We start from the raw sequence: 13,839 nt of genomic DNA on the forward strand, positions 1-13,839 counted from the left end.
GACAAAGTAAACTGCTCAGTAAGTGTCACCATGACTGTTTTTGGAAAACCATGACTTAGAGAGACTAATATTTTCCTGGTGGGATTAGGTGACACCTGCTCCCCCCAGGGGCTGTGGCTGTGTTTCTGTTTCTGATTGACTTGGGCACAGGTTGCTGGCACCATCGTTCCAGGGACTTTGGAAAAAAACAAAACTTGCTCCACGACCCCACAGGCTTCTCTTGTTGCTGTGACAATGGGACTGGGAAGGAGGCAGGACTATGGGGAAGGTTTCCCCTGAGGAACATCCTAGGTGGGCCTGACCAACTTGGTTCCCTGGCATGCTAACCCCTTTCTGTGTTCCAGAACTCTCCTTCATTCTGGCTTTGTTCTCTGTTCATCACTTTACCCTTTGTCTGAAAGTCTTCTGCCTTCTCTCTGCTTACCTGACTGGAACCCTTCTAGTGCCTGGCACAGAGCCTAACACTCAGCAAATGATTGTTGAAGATGGGATTAATGATGGAAGCATTAAAAGGCTGGCAGACAGAGTGAGATGGGGAGTGTCGGGGAAGGCACTTCTCTGGGTCTCAGTTACCATCTCTGTATAAAAAGGGTAATAATAATACCAACCTCTTGGGTTATTGGGAGGATTAAATATACACTCTCTGTAAGGAACTTAGCACAGTGCTCCATAAGTCATAGCTGCAATTGTTGTTCCCATTCACCTCTCCTTTTTCCTTTGTTGGGGACTTTCCACACCAGAAATCCAGTTTTCCATGTGTGGTCACTTGATTGAGTTAGACAAGAGAAAGATACTCTTTTCTGTTCTGATTCCCGCTCCAGTCCTGATGCTTAGGGTATGATATTTAGACACCTCCATTTACAGCCAGCTTCTCCACCCTCACAGTCCTGTTTTGTTTCCTTTCAGCCTTGTCTCTCTAACCACTACCACCCACCCCTGTGACAGGTCCCTCCATTCCCCGCAAAACATTCTGCTCTCTCCTATGTCTTCTGTAACTCACAGAGCAGGACCCTGTAGCTATGCTGGGTGGGGCATTTGATCAGGATTCATGAAAAGTGTCATAGAGTCAGTTCCTTTCACTCAGCAGAGCAAATCTGATGAAACTCAGCCTGGACGTAATGTTGGCCAGCAGCCGGGAAAGACAGACCCACTGATTTCCTCCACTGGTACAGCTGGGATTGATGGAAGTGACCACGTAAATAAGCTGAGTCCTCTGACCTCTCATCCGTCTCAGAGCACTCCTATGTGTGAGAGTAGTGTTTTCAGATCACTTTATGGATCCATTTTACAGACTGAACAACTGAATCTCAGATTAATTACTGAGTAGAAAACTGATTTGGAGGAAATTGACGTGAAACAAAAGGGGCAGCTATTCTCTTTGCCGTTTTGGAAATGTGTGAAAATGCTGCACTGGGAACTGGGATGCCAAATTTGATTTTAGATGTAAAGCTCACATGTCACGCAAGATTACTTTTCCTCAGGACCCACTGGGGGCAGAACTAGAGCATGAGGAGATAGCAGAAAGGACAAGAAAGGAATCTTCTTATCCGATACTGAAGAAGTATTTTCAGCTCTGACTATGTTTACAGATTGTGTAGCTAAGGATTTGTGCCAAAAATGGGAGGTGTTTTCAATATAAAAATGATCTGGCAACTTTTGAAGTAAATTCTGTAAGAGAACCAGAGCTGTCTGAACATAACTGAGGAATTGAGAGGATGTCAAAGGAAAATAGTGATGATAATGGTGATAATTACTCTCTTTCTGTGGGCCAGTTATCAGCATATTAAATTTATAGTTTTGCTTCTCCAAAATTTGGAGGTAGATATTTTCATTACCATGTTTCAGATGAGGAAATTGAACTTCAGAGAGGTGAAGCAACCTGCCTGAGGTCACACAGCTAGTAAATGACAGAGCTGCAATTCAAACCCTGATTTGTAGGAGTTTAAAGCCCGCTCACCTTCTGTTATGTTACCCAGGCCTTGGGTTAGGTTCCAGGGATTCAAAGATGAGTTGAGACACACTCCCTGCCCTCAAGAAGCTCTGTGTTTTACAGAAAAAAGAACTATTTCAGCTAAATAGTTCCCTGTTGAAGTGTGAATCGTGTATAAATAAAACAGCTCATCTCCACTGCTCTCCGGTAAATAAAGAAACCTGTGAACGCATAGGTTGTGCATGGATATCCCTTCATCTTAGTTCTGATTTTATTTTTTTAGCATCTTCATGAGGCGTCCCAGGGCACTTTCCCTAAACCTCAAAAGAACAGAATTTCTACCTGTGTCTGTGCCATGCCTGGGACCTGAACTTTGGGTGAGCAGTCCTCTTTGCATTATGATGCTGGTGCAGGCAGCAGTCTTGGATCCCACCCCAACTTCCCGCCCCAACCCACCCTGATGTTTAGCTTCAGAAAGACAAATGAGCAAATCTGCCTCTCGAATTGCTGTCCAACGGAGACAAGCAAGATGCCCTCCCAGGAACCAGCATTGCGATCACAGCATATGCAGTTTTCCTGTGGCTGGTGACCCAGCAGGGGTGGGGTGGAGGGATCCCTCATGCTCCACTCTGGGGCGTAGACCTTGCTCTCAGCCATTCATTTCCTCCTCCTGGACTGTCCAGCCCAGGGCTGATAATCAAGTGCAACCCCCTTGGCATTTAGCTCTGAAATTCTGGTTTAACCTTCACCTGCACAAGCAGTTCATGATAACAAGAGCAACCACATACTGAGTGTCTTTTGGACCCTTTCTGTATACAATGCCTGTTGGATGCTTTCTCTAAATAGCCCATATATCGAAAGAGCAGGGTTGTGGGATACAATCATAAAGCTACTTGTGTTGCCACCCTCCCCTATTGCTGTGTAATTCCAGGACTGGTCCTCTCTGCCTCTGGATAAATGTCAGCCTGGCCCCTGTGCTATGCATTTGTTATTTGTAGGTAATAAAAATGTCATTGGCATCTGTGGTCCCCCAAACCACTTTAGTTCAGTGATGAATGTGTCCAGTCCAGTGCAGCGTCACACCTCTGACTTCATTTGCTCAGACTTGCTGCAGGCAGAAGCTGCGGTGGGAAATGGGTACCGTCAGCTTCATGTTTTCTCTAAGAGAGTGGTAATTTTGCCCTCCAATCTCTTCCCCAGCCAGGCTGCCCTTGCCCCTTTAAGGTTGGTGAGGGCGCAATGGGAAGAGACAAGGGGTAGAAAAAGGTCTTGATTAACTGGGATGGCTGCTGTGAGCTGGGTCCTACAGGTGCCACTCTCTCGTGTGAACTTTGGAACTCTGTCTCCACTGGCTTCAAAACAAAAGATCTTTGTAGGGATTAGAAAAAAAAGGTATCAGACAGCCTCAAGTATGCTCAGCTTGGCAAATGGTTGCTGTCTTGTGCAAGTTAGAAAAAGCTTTTCCCTTTTTCTAGGTTTTTGCAAGACTGCATGGGTATGTACATCCTAAGAGCAGAGCATGGCTGGATGTCTGCAACACTCTTGAGCTAGAGCTTTTGTTCATGCACTAAGGACACGTCCATCTTCAGGGACCCTATATGCACATCTCTCACCTGTAGTTCTCCAGCCCTAGAGCTGCATGAGCTCCACGTTCCAACTCTCCAGTCATGCATGACATTCCCTCTGGCCTTGGCCCTTTGTGGCCCACCTTCACGGATACTCATCATGCCCAAGAAGATTAGGCAAAGCATCTTTCAAATATCCCCAGGTCAGCTTGCTTGTACATGCTTTCTCTATCTCCTGCCCGCCACAGAAAACAATGGCCTTTGGTGGAAATGCAGCTGCTTACCAAATTGCAGTCCTCTTCAGCCATCCCTGGGCCCCTTAGATTTCTCAGGTATGAGTCAGACTCTAATCTGCAGGGTTCCCCAATCTTTAGGGGACAGAAATCAAGCTCTCCAAGGGCTCTCTTCAAAGCCCATTTAAGATGGCTTCAGGAGGGAGGAGCGCACCTCTTCTCTCCTCTGACAGATGACAGCTGGCCTTTCTGCATTGATATGCTGAATCCTGATGGGGCACTGGCCACTTCTACTGCTGGTATTAAAATGGGACACACTGTCTCCATTTGGACTGAGTCCTCTAAGACAGCTATCTCCAAACTTATTGGCACCAGGGACTGGTTTTGTGGAAGACAGTTTTTCCACAGACCAGGTCAAGGGGATGGTTCCAAGATGATTCAAGCACATTACATTTATTGTGCACTTTATTTTTATTATTACATTTTAATGTATAATGAAATAATTATAAACTCACCATAATGAAGAGTCCGTGGGAGCTCTGAGTTTGTTTTCCTACAACTAGATGATCTGATCTGGGGGTGATAGGAGACAGTGACATCAGGGAGACAGTGACAGATGGGAGATAGATCATCAGGCACTAGATTCTCATAAGGAGCTCACAGCCTAGATCCCTCACATGCGCAGTTCCCAATAGGGTCTGCAGTCCTCTGAGGATCTAATGCTGCTGCCGATCTGCCTGGAGCTCAGGCAGTAATGAGACGGATGGGGAGCAGCTGTAAATACAGATGAAGCTTTGCTCACTCTCCCGCTGCCCACCTCCTGCTGTGTGGCACTGTTCCTAACAGGCCATGGACCATTGACCAGTCTGTGGTCGGGGCGTTGGGGATCCCTGCTCTAGGAAAGCCAAGAACAAAACAGTAAGTGCCAACTCATCCGATGCTCCAGAGTGAGGTCCACGACTCTCAACATGACCAGCAAAGGAGGTGGCCAGAACTTGTTTCATGTCCCTTTAGCCTTTCCTCTAATTTGAGGACATTAGAGGGTTCACACTGAAGTGTGGAGAGGGGAGGAAATTGGAAGGGAAATTCTTTAGATAGAGTTGATGGAGTTCTGTGACACATTCTCTCCCAATATTGGCAATAGAAGTGGTCAGTGCCCCATCAGAATGTATCATATCAACCCTGAAAGGCCAACTGCCATCTGTCAGTATCACCATCTGTGTGCTTGGGGGCTTTCTCTGAAGATAAGGAAGACCAGTCTGCCCATTCCCAAGGTAGATCAGAAGTGCCAGGGAATTAACATCCTCCAGGAGAAGCCATAAGCCAATGACTGGTGGGAGTTGGTGTATAAAGCTCCCAGATCCCTCACTGCTGAGTTGGAAGAACGTTGAGGCACATGTTCTGCATGGTTTTCCAGAGTTCCTATGAAGTTATTTTTGATGCCCACCAAAATGGTAGCTGGCTTGATTTTAGAAACCTTTTATTGGCTTTTTTCTCTTCCCTGCCTCGCTTTCCCTGTGACATGGTTTGGCTCTGTGACCCCACCAAGATCTCATCTTGAATTGTATTCCCCAAATTCCCATGTGTTACGGGAGGGACCTGGTGGGAGGTAACTGAATCACAGGGACGGTTTCCCCGTACTGTTCTCATGGTGAGGAATAAGTCTCATGAGATCTGATGGTTTTATAAGGGGTTTTCACTTTCGCTTCTGCCTTATTTTCTCTTGCTGCCAACATGTAAGAAGTGCCTTTCGCCTTCCGCCTTGATTGTGAGGCCTCACTAGCCACATGAAATTATGAGTCCATTAAGCCTATTTTTCTTCCCTGTCTTGGGTATGTCTTTATCGGCAGTGTGAAAACAGACTAATACATCCCACTCCCCTTCCATCACCTCCCAAATAAAGTACTTACACTCAAATCCTGATCTCAGGGTCCCTGATATGGCTTGGCTGTGTCCCCACCCAAATCTCACCTTGAATTGTAGTTCCCATAATCCCCACATGTCATGACAGGGACCTGGTGGGAGGTAATTGCATCTTGGGGTGGTTACCCTCATACTGTCCTTGTGATAGCAAGTGAGTTCTCACAAGATCTGGTGGTTTTATAAGGGGCTTCCCCCTTTGCTCGGCACTCTTACCTGCCGCCATGTAAGACATGCCTGCTTCACCTTCCGCCACAATTGTAAGCTCCCTGAGGCCTTTCTAGCCATAAGAAACCGTGAGTCAATTAAACCTCTTTCCTTTATAAATTATCCCGTCTTGGGCATTTCTTCATAGCAGTGTAAGAATGGATGAATACCATCCCTTTATAACTAGCACATCTCTAATCCTTTCCCAACCTTGCAAAATGGGTGTCTTTTTTTCTCCACTGAGAAAGCAGAAGATCCTAAGGTTAATGTGTTTTAACATGGCAGGACTGGGATTCAACCTCAGATTTATATGACTCCAAGAAAATGCTCTTTTCCTCACACCATTCTGCTCCCTAGCAGTTGTAAGCCATTCCCTGCCACCTACAAAATACAGTTCTTTAAATGGCCACCCCTAGTCTCTGTTTAATCTAGCACTTTCTTGATGTTCATAACCTTGGTTCTGAATCATTTGCTCAATGCTATTCCTCACTCTCCACTGCATCCTGCTTTCAATACCCCCAACTTCTAGTTTCTGTTAGCCCTCTGGATGCAACACTGAGTGCTGTCTTCCTGGCCCTTGACTTTGACTCATCATCCAGCTCCATTGCCCTAGACTTGCCCTCAGAAATATTCTTCCTAGTTGGACTGTGTTCTAGGACTCCAGGTCTTGATACTACCCACTATGGATGATGTTCTGGTCCATTCATATCATGGCTGTCCCTGTAAGTCTTTTTTCCTCTATGCCCTAACAATTCCTATCCTCAGCTGGAGCAAAATGAATTTTTATCCATTGCTTAAAATTTGAAAGCACATCCAGGAAGTTATGCATACTAGCTGAGCAAGCCTGAGTGCCTATGAGGAGAACTTGGACACCACTGCTGGGAATTGGCTAAGTGGGAAGATTTTAATTGTTCCCAGTCTTGTCGCATCCACCTAATTTTCTCTAACGAGCACACACAAAGCACAAGGAGAGGTGCGGGATTGGATGGCAATTCAATGCCTCATAATGCCAGATGAATTGCAGTGCCTGCTCCACGTTATTGCACTTGCCGATGTCTGGGAGACAGTCTCCATGGATGCTAATTCAATTATGCTGAAACATAGAAGGAAATTGGCAGCCAAATTGCTGCCACGCTGCCGAGCTGTACCTCGCTTGTGTCCCCTGTGCTGTTTCCTGCTGATTCAGCAGCACACGGTGGCTCTTCTAGTTTGAGAATGACCAGGGGCTATGTTCCACTTGGTATGGTTCTTCAGGCAGACTTCCCATCTTAGGACTCCAAACAGAGAAACCATTCCTTATTAACCTTTTCCTTTCACTCCAGAAACACCTCTTGTTATTTAGCCATCATCAACAGAACTATATGATAAGTTAAAGAGTACTACATTGTTCAACCAGTAAATCTTGATTGAGTATCAGTTAAAGACAGAGGACACAGCAGGGAACAAAAATAGGCATGAATCTATGCCTTTAGGAGCTTACCATCCTGCCTCACTTTCCAAGGAGGGAAGACTATTGGGTCAGTTTCAAGGCTTTCTTTGCTTTCTAGAATCTGGGTAACGGATAAATGTGAAAACTCAAAAAAGGTGGAAAGGCCCAGTCGATTCACAGGAGAAAGAGCTGCATGGGAAGAGAAGACTAAGGGACACAAGCCAGCAGGCACAGCTAGGTTTGGAGATTTTAGGGAACTTGTAAAATAGAAGAGAGGAATGTAGTGGAATGTTTGGTGGGGAACACAATGAGAAGAAGAAACTGCGTTTCAAGTTTTGCTCTGTTGTATGAATGGAATGCTTCTGTGCTCTGTAATATTTTTTAAGAGACTTCAGTAATTGCAGTTTTAAACTTGCTTTTTTTTAAAAAAAAATCTATCAGTCAACAAATATTTATCAAATGTCTACTATGTTCCAGGTATAAGACAGATGCCATCTTTTCCTTATCTGGCATGTAGTTCCAAGGGAAAGAGGACTGAATACATGATAGGTACATATATGAGAATAGAACTTCATCCAGGAAGACAGAGAAGCATTCGCTGAGCAAATGAGATTTCTGTTGAGCTCTGAAGGATTAGGAGTTTGTCAGGCAAAGAGACGCAGGTAGGGAGTATGAACAGTTTCAGACATAGGTTATGGCTTTTGAGAGGGATTCATGGAATGAAAGAATGCAGTTTATTGGCCAAAGCTGTCCCATCAAAAGTAACAAGGCTGCGAACTTCACCAGACTCTTCTCAATATTGAGTTTTTAGTTTCAATGAAATTGAATATTCTCGGGTGAGTTCCTATAGTATGTGCCTGAATCTGTCTTGCTCCCAGCCTCTGCAGCTGATCCTACCCCTGCCACTATTATCAAGAAAACAAGCTGAGATAAAGCTGATGGTAGCTGGGGCAGTGGGCAGAAATTGCTTTTCATACTGGCTGCCAGAACTGGGGTTTCTTTGAATAAGGTTCTGTGCTGTAGTGACTTCAAGTCTTTATATTTATTAGGCACCTACTGTGTACCCAATTCTGTGTAAAGTCCTAGGAAACAAAAGTGAATAAAAGACATGGTTTGGTTCTTGCTAACATCTGTCACAACTGTAAAAAGGCTTTCACAGTGTCTTAATGCCCTAAGACTATGACAGTGTTAGTTGGTAGTTGGCTTCCAGAGCCCCTTAGGGAGGTCAGACAGACCTGAGCTGGAATATGGGTTCTACCCAATAATAGCTATGTGACTTTAGACGAGTTAATTCTCCTGCATTTAAGGTTTTTTTTAATCTGTTAAAATGAGGATTATATAACACCCACACGAAGGACTGTAGTGAGTCTTAGAGATAACCCGGGTGTCACTCATCTGGCGAATAAGCAGGTCTCTGTAGAGTGTGAGAAGACTCTCTCTTCTCCACTGTCCATTGGCAAGGCCTTAGTGGGTTGAAGCTTTCTCTGCCCATGGGTAAAATTTTGAGCAGCCTCCATCACTCAACTGGTTATTCTTGGATAATAAAATGTCCTGCAGTCATTTTTCTCACAGAATAGTACCATGCCAGTAATTAAAATGCCTGCTCTTAAGTCACGGTTAAAACTCCGAGTTCATTTAAAGCTTCTTTCAAACAAGTCAACTGTTAAAAAAAAAAGACATTTCTGAAATAATTGGAAAAACATGAACAGTAACTGAATAGTAAATGAAATTAAGGTATTGTTCACTGAGTAATGGTAAATATGGTATGTGGATATTTATGCTGAATTACTAAAGATGAAATAATTTGCTGTCTGAGATTTGCTTTTCAGTAACTAGTGGTTTGGGGGTAAAGGGTTGGGGTATAAGCAAAACAAGAATGATCATGTTTATCTCATTATTTTTTGTTATCCTATCCCCTACTTTTGTAAATGCTTGAAAACTTCCACAATAAAAGTTTGAAAAAGATTTTGAAGCATCTTTCCTGAACAACCTTACATAATTGGCAGGTTGTATAGCACATAAGTCTAGTGGGCATTCTTTATATCATAGACATTGTCAATCTATGTATTTATTATAACCGTTCTTTGGCCGATGGCAGTGGTCTGTTGCTTTAATAAAATCAGCCTATTTTATTATACCGGTAGATAAACTTCTGTGGTAACCCCCTAATTATCTTATCCTCCTGGTATTCACATCCTGTGTAATCAACCCCCTCCCCCCAACACACATACACACGCCTTGGGGCTGGACCTAGTGACTTTGTTCTGATGAATAGAATACAGTAAAAATGATGAAATGTCACTTCCAATATTAGACTATAAAAGACTGTCTTTTGTCTGACACTATCTCTCACCAGCTTTTCTCTCTTGCTTATTCTGAAGAAACAAGCTGCCTTGTTGTGAATTACTCTGTGGAGAGACCCACGTGTTAAGGAACTGAGAGCATGACCACTGGGCAACAGCCCTGGACTGAATCTTTTCAACAACCATTTACATGAGCTTGGAAGAGGATGATTCCCCATCCAAACCTTCAGCTGAGACTGCAGCCCTCCTGATACCTTGATTGCAACCTGGTGAGGGATCCTGAGCTAGCAGACTCAGCTCAGCTGAGCCTAGATTCCTGAGTTGTTTTAAACTATCAGGTTTTAGGGAAATTTATTATGCAGTAATAGACAACAAATACAGTATATGATGACAAACTTCAGAGAAATGGAGGTAAAGTTCTTGGAGGGGGCACTTTTTTTTCTAGTTCGAACAAAGAAGTAGTATCAGTGTGGGTTAGCAGTAGTCACCCCTCTCTCAGCTCAGATGTTGGGGAAGGGGGTTATGGTTGGCTTCCCTAGGTCCTCTCTTTTCTCTGATTGCTAGCCAAAGACCCAAGGGAGCAGAGGGAGGAGAGGCAAGGGCAGATTAGGGCTCTCCTGACCAGTACTGTCACAATTTGGCATTGGTGCTCTCTGCCTGGCAGGTATTTAAAGTTCCTCCAGCTTTGGCATGTGATCAAAGCTGAGTCAATTTGAGGTGTATTGCGGATTCTTTGAGGTCCCCGTTAGTGGTGTCCACACTGCACAGTCCCCTAACTGTTCACCTGAGACCTGTGTTCAGGTGGGGATTCTTCGGTTCCCCTCTTGTGATGCCTCTTTCCCAGATTCCATACCAGGTGGTAGCATCTCTTTCTGCTCCTATTGGGTTCGGGATGCTTCTAAGACACCTCCGTTCCAGTTTCTCCACATCTGCTTGATTCATGGGAATCTCATGCATCCTTGGCACCTGGATCAGGGACTTAGCATCTGCTTCTAGTGCTATCCTCAGTCCTCTTCCTGAGATCTCCATAGGCTCCAGCCGAGGTCTGACTAATCTATACATTTTTCAGGTCTCAGTCAGATGCCATTCTCCCCAGACTCCAGGGAATTCACAGCAAACTAGAGATATTTCCTGGAAGTTCCTCTCACCAGGCAAGGCTGTGGTCAGCAGTCATTGCCTTTCTCCTCTTCCAGTGGGATTGAGACTAACTTCACACTGGACTACTTTCTCCAGAAAAATCCTCTCCCCAGCTTCCAATTCAACCTTTCAGAGATGGCCGTTGGACCAAGAGTCAGAAAACGATTTCCATTTAGACCTTTTCAAGGCCAACACCTTGCTTGGAAATGTCAGGTATTTGAACATTTCATTTTGTTTTTGGCCCTTGGAGCCTCAGCTAAACCAAGACCGAAATATTCCATTTTAACATCCTGTGATATGCATTCAGTTGCTGTTCAATCCATGATGTTTTGTTGCTTTTATATTGTTGTGGGAGATTTACTGCACTGATGGACCTAAAATGGTGTCTCTGCATCCACACTCTTTGCCAGGAATTGTTAGCCCCTCTCATCAAGAGTTGAAGTCTATTTCCCAATTCTTGGATTTGGGCTAGTCTTGTGATTGCTTTGACCAATAGAATGTGGCAGAAGGAACATTACACCTTTTCTGAGCCTGGGAACAAGAGACTCTGCATGATTTTGGCCTGTCTCTTGGAGTTCTCCTGCTGTCCTGTGAATAAATCCGTGGGTAGAATGAAAGACCATGTGAATAAGAGCAAAGTCAGTTCCGTTGTTCCAGATATGCGAGAAAGCCCAACCAAGATCAGCAGAGCCACCTAGCCTGACCACAGAGACACGTGAAAACCCCACCAAGGTCGACTCAGATGGCTCAGATGATTAGAACTGCCCAGCTGACCCACTGACTTGTGAGTGAAAATAATCAATTGTTATCATGTGCTACTGAGGTTTTGTGGTTGTTTGTTATGCAGCATTATGATAACTGATACATTGTACTGGGTAGTTAATGAGAGAGTGTTTTTGAGCAGAGGACCCTCTCAAATACCAGGTGACAAAACTGACTGCTGGCTTGGCCTTGTCATCCATGTGCAGTCCTCCCAGAGGAAGACTGCTTTCCTTTTCCTTAGGCACCCTCAATTTTGGCCTGGATAGATTCCTTCTGGGCTTGTCAAAACTTTCCAGAATGCAGAACAGAAAACAGGGATTCCTGTGGCATCTTGTTAGGATAATTAAAATGTGGGTAGAAGCTCATTAAGCTCTCCTTTGTCAACATTCTTCCTTCCAGGTCTGGAGAAGCTGTGAGTTCTGTCACATCCCATTAGCACTGTGTCTGGGTGGTTTCTGCACCTTTCCAGGCAAATCAAACACACAGAGTCTACATTCAAGGGAGAAATAAATGTATTCCCATGGAGAGGGGTGTGTTTACGGAAATGTAAGGACACTGGGGTGGATGATAAGAAAGAGAATGAGAAGATCTAAGAATGCTTTGGAAGTATAATACAGACAGCAAGCATTTGAAGTCTGTTCTGAACATCCTCAAGTTCCCTTCCATTCCTGTCTCAGCGGGCCCCCTACAAAACACGATCTTTATGGAAAAGATTTTGGAGTCAAAAAGACTTTGTTCCAATCCCAACTGGGTCATAGAAATAAGACCAATAATAATGTTAACTTGTATTGAGCATGTTTTGTTTGCCAGGCTCTGTGCTGTGAGTTTTATATAGAAAAAATCTCATTTAATCCTAGACAAGAAGCTTCCTCGGATCAGGAGTGGATGCTTCTTTCTTTAATTTTTAATTTTTGAGACAAGGTTTTGTTCTGTTGCCCAGGCTGGATTGTAGTAGTGTGATCATGGCTCACTGCAGCCTTGACCTCCCAGGCTCAAGCAATCCTCCTGCCTCAGCCTCTTGAGTAGCTGAGACTAGAGGGGTGTGCCACCACACCCGGCTAATTGTTTACATTTTATGGAGATGGGGTTTCACTATGTTGTCCAGACTGGTCTCAAACTCCTGGGCCCAAGTGATCCTCCCACTCTGGCCTCCCAAAGTGCTAGATTACAGGGATGAGCCACCATGTCCGACCATGATACCCATATTGGTTTCCAGTATAGATCCAGAACACAGCACAATTTTTTGCATTAGATATTCAATAACTGTTTAGTGAACAAATGAATGAATGACAATCCCATGAGGTGGAGGTAATAACTACTCTTCAAGATAAAGAAACAGAGGTTCTATAACTGACGAATGTTTCCACAGCTAGTGAGTGGCAGGAGGAGCTTTAAGCCAGAAATACTGTTTTCAAGTGCCATTATTTCATTTAGTCCTTGGAGTGTCTCTGGGATTCCTGGAAAGTGGGAATACTAACAATACGTGTCTCATGGGGCTGTTGCGACAATCACATACATCAGGGAAGTAAATATGTAAGAGATTACCTACCTGGCACACAATAACAGCACACATGCTAGCTTTGCTTATCTTATGTTTGTTTGTGTCCTTGTTTTCTAATAAAGTGTCAAGTGGGTGGGTGGAGAGGGAGAGTAGTTAAAAAGGGACAGAGGAGGCCTCGTGGTGCATGGAACCAAAACAACACAAGTTCAAATCTTGACTCTGCCACACAATTGTTGCACCACCTGTTTAAAGCCACGTACAATTAACGTCATATCTACCATGTAATATTCTCCTATCACTGGGCTGCGACTTCCAGAGAAGACTGTGTGGGCATGTGAATGAAACCAATTTATCATTAAATGCTTTTCTATCAACAAACACCATATGCTTGTGCAAATCAATCAACAACAATTAGTTTAAAAATGTTAATAACACAAAACCTGCCTCATAGGATTGTTTTCAAGACACAATTAAGATAATGCTCAATGAAGCCTAGCACTTGGTAAATGCCTAATAATAATAATAGCTAATAATTAGAGCTTACTGAGCAGATGCCATGGGCCAGGACTTTCTACACAATATCTCATCTAGTGTTCTTGTCAACCCTATGAGGTAGGTACTGCTATTTGCTCCATTTTACAGTTGAGAAAATTGAGGCACAGAGGTTACATAACTTGTCTAAGGTCAAGTATCTAGTAGAAAGGCTAATATCATATAAGACTGAACACATTCTCTAAAGGAGGAGAGGAAGGACGGAACATAAGGGCACTTGGCCTGAGCTGAAACAAACCCCCTGTCCTTTGTAAACCCAATTTGGGGTGGTTTCCAGCTTGAGGGGTAGGTGGCATTTCC

At 44.1% G+C, this 13,839-nt stretch overlaps 1 pseudogene; it reads right to left on the reverse strand.

Moving 5' to 3' along the window:
• Window positions 1–3,029: 3,029 nt before the first annotated feature.
• The window catches only part of LOC105728820 (keratin, type II cytoskeletal 8-like), a 34,724-nt pseudogene continuing 23,914 nt past the window's right edge, over window positions 3,030–13,839 (reverse strand).

This window comes from Aotus nancymaae, unplaced genomic scaffold, assembly GCF_030222135.1.
Source record: "Aotus nancymaae isolate 86718 unplaced genomic scaffold, 86718_ANA_hifiasm-v0.15.2.pri h1tg000021l, whole genome shotgun sequence".
Taxonomy (NCBI): Eukaryota; Metazoa; Chordata; class Mammalia; order Primates; family Aotidae; genus Aotus; species Aotus nancymaae.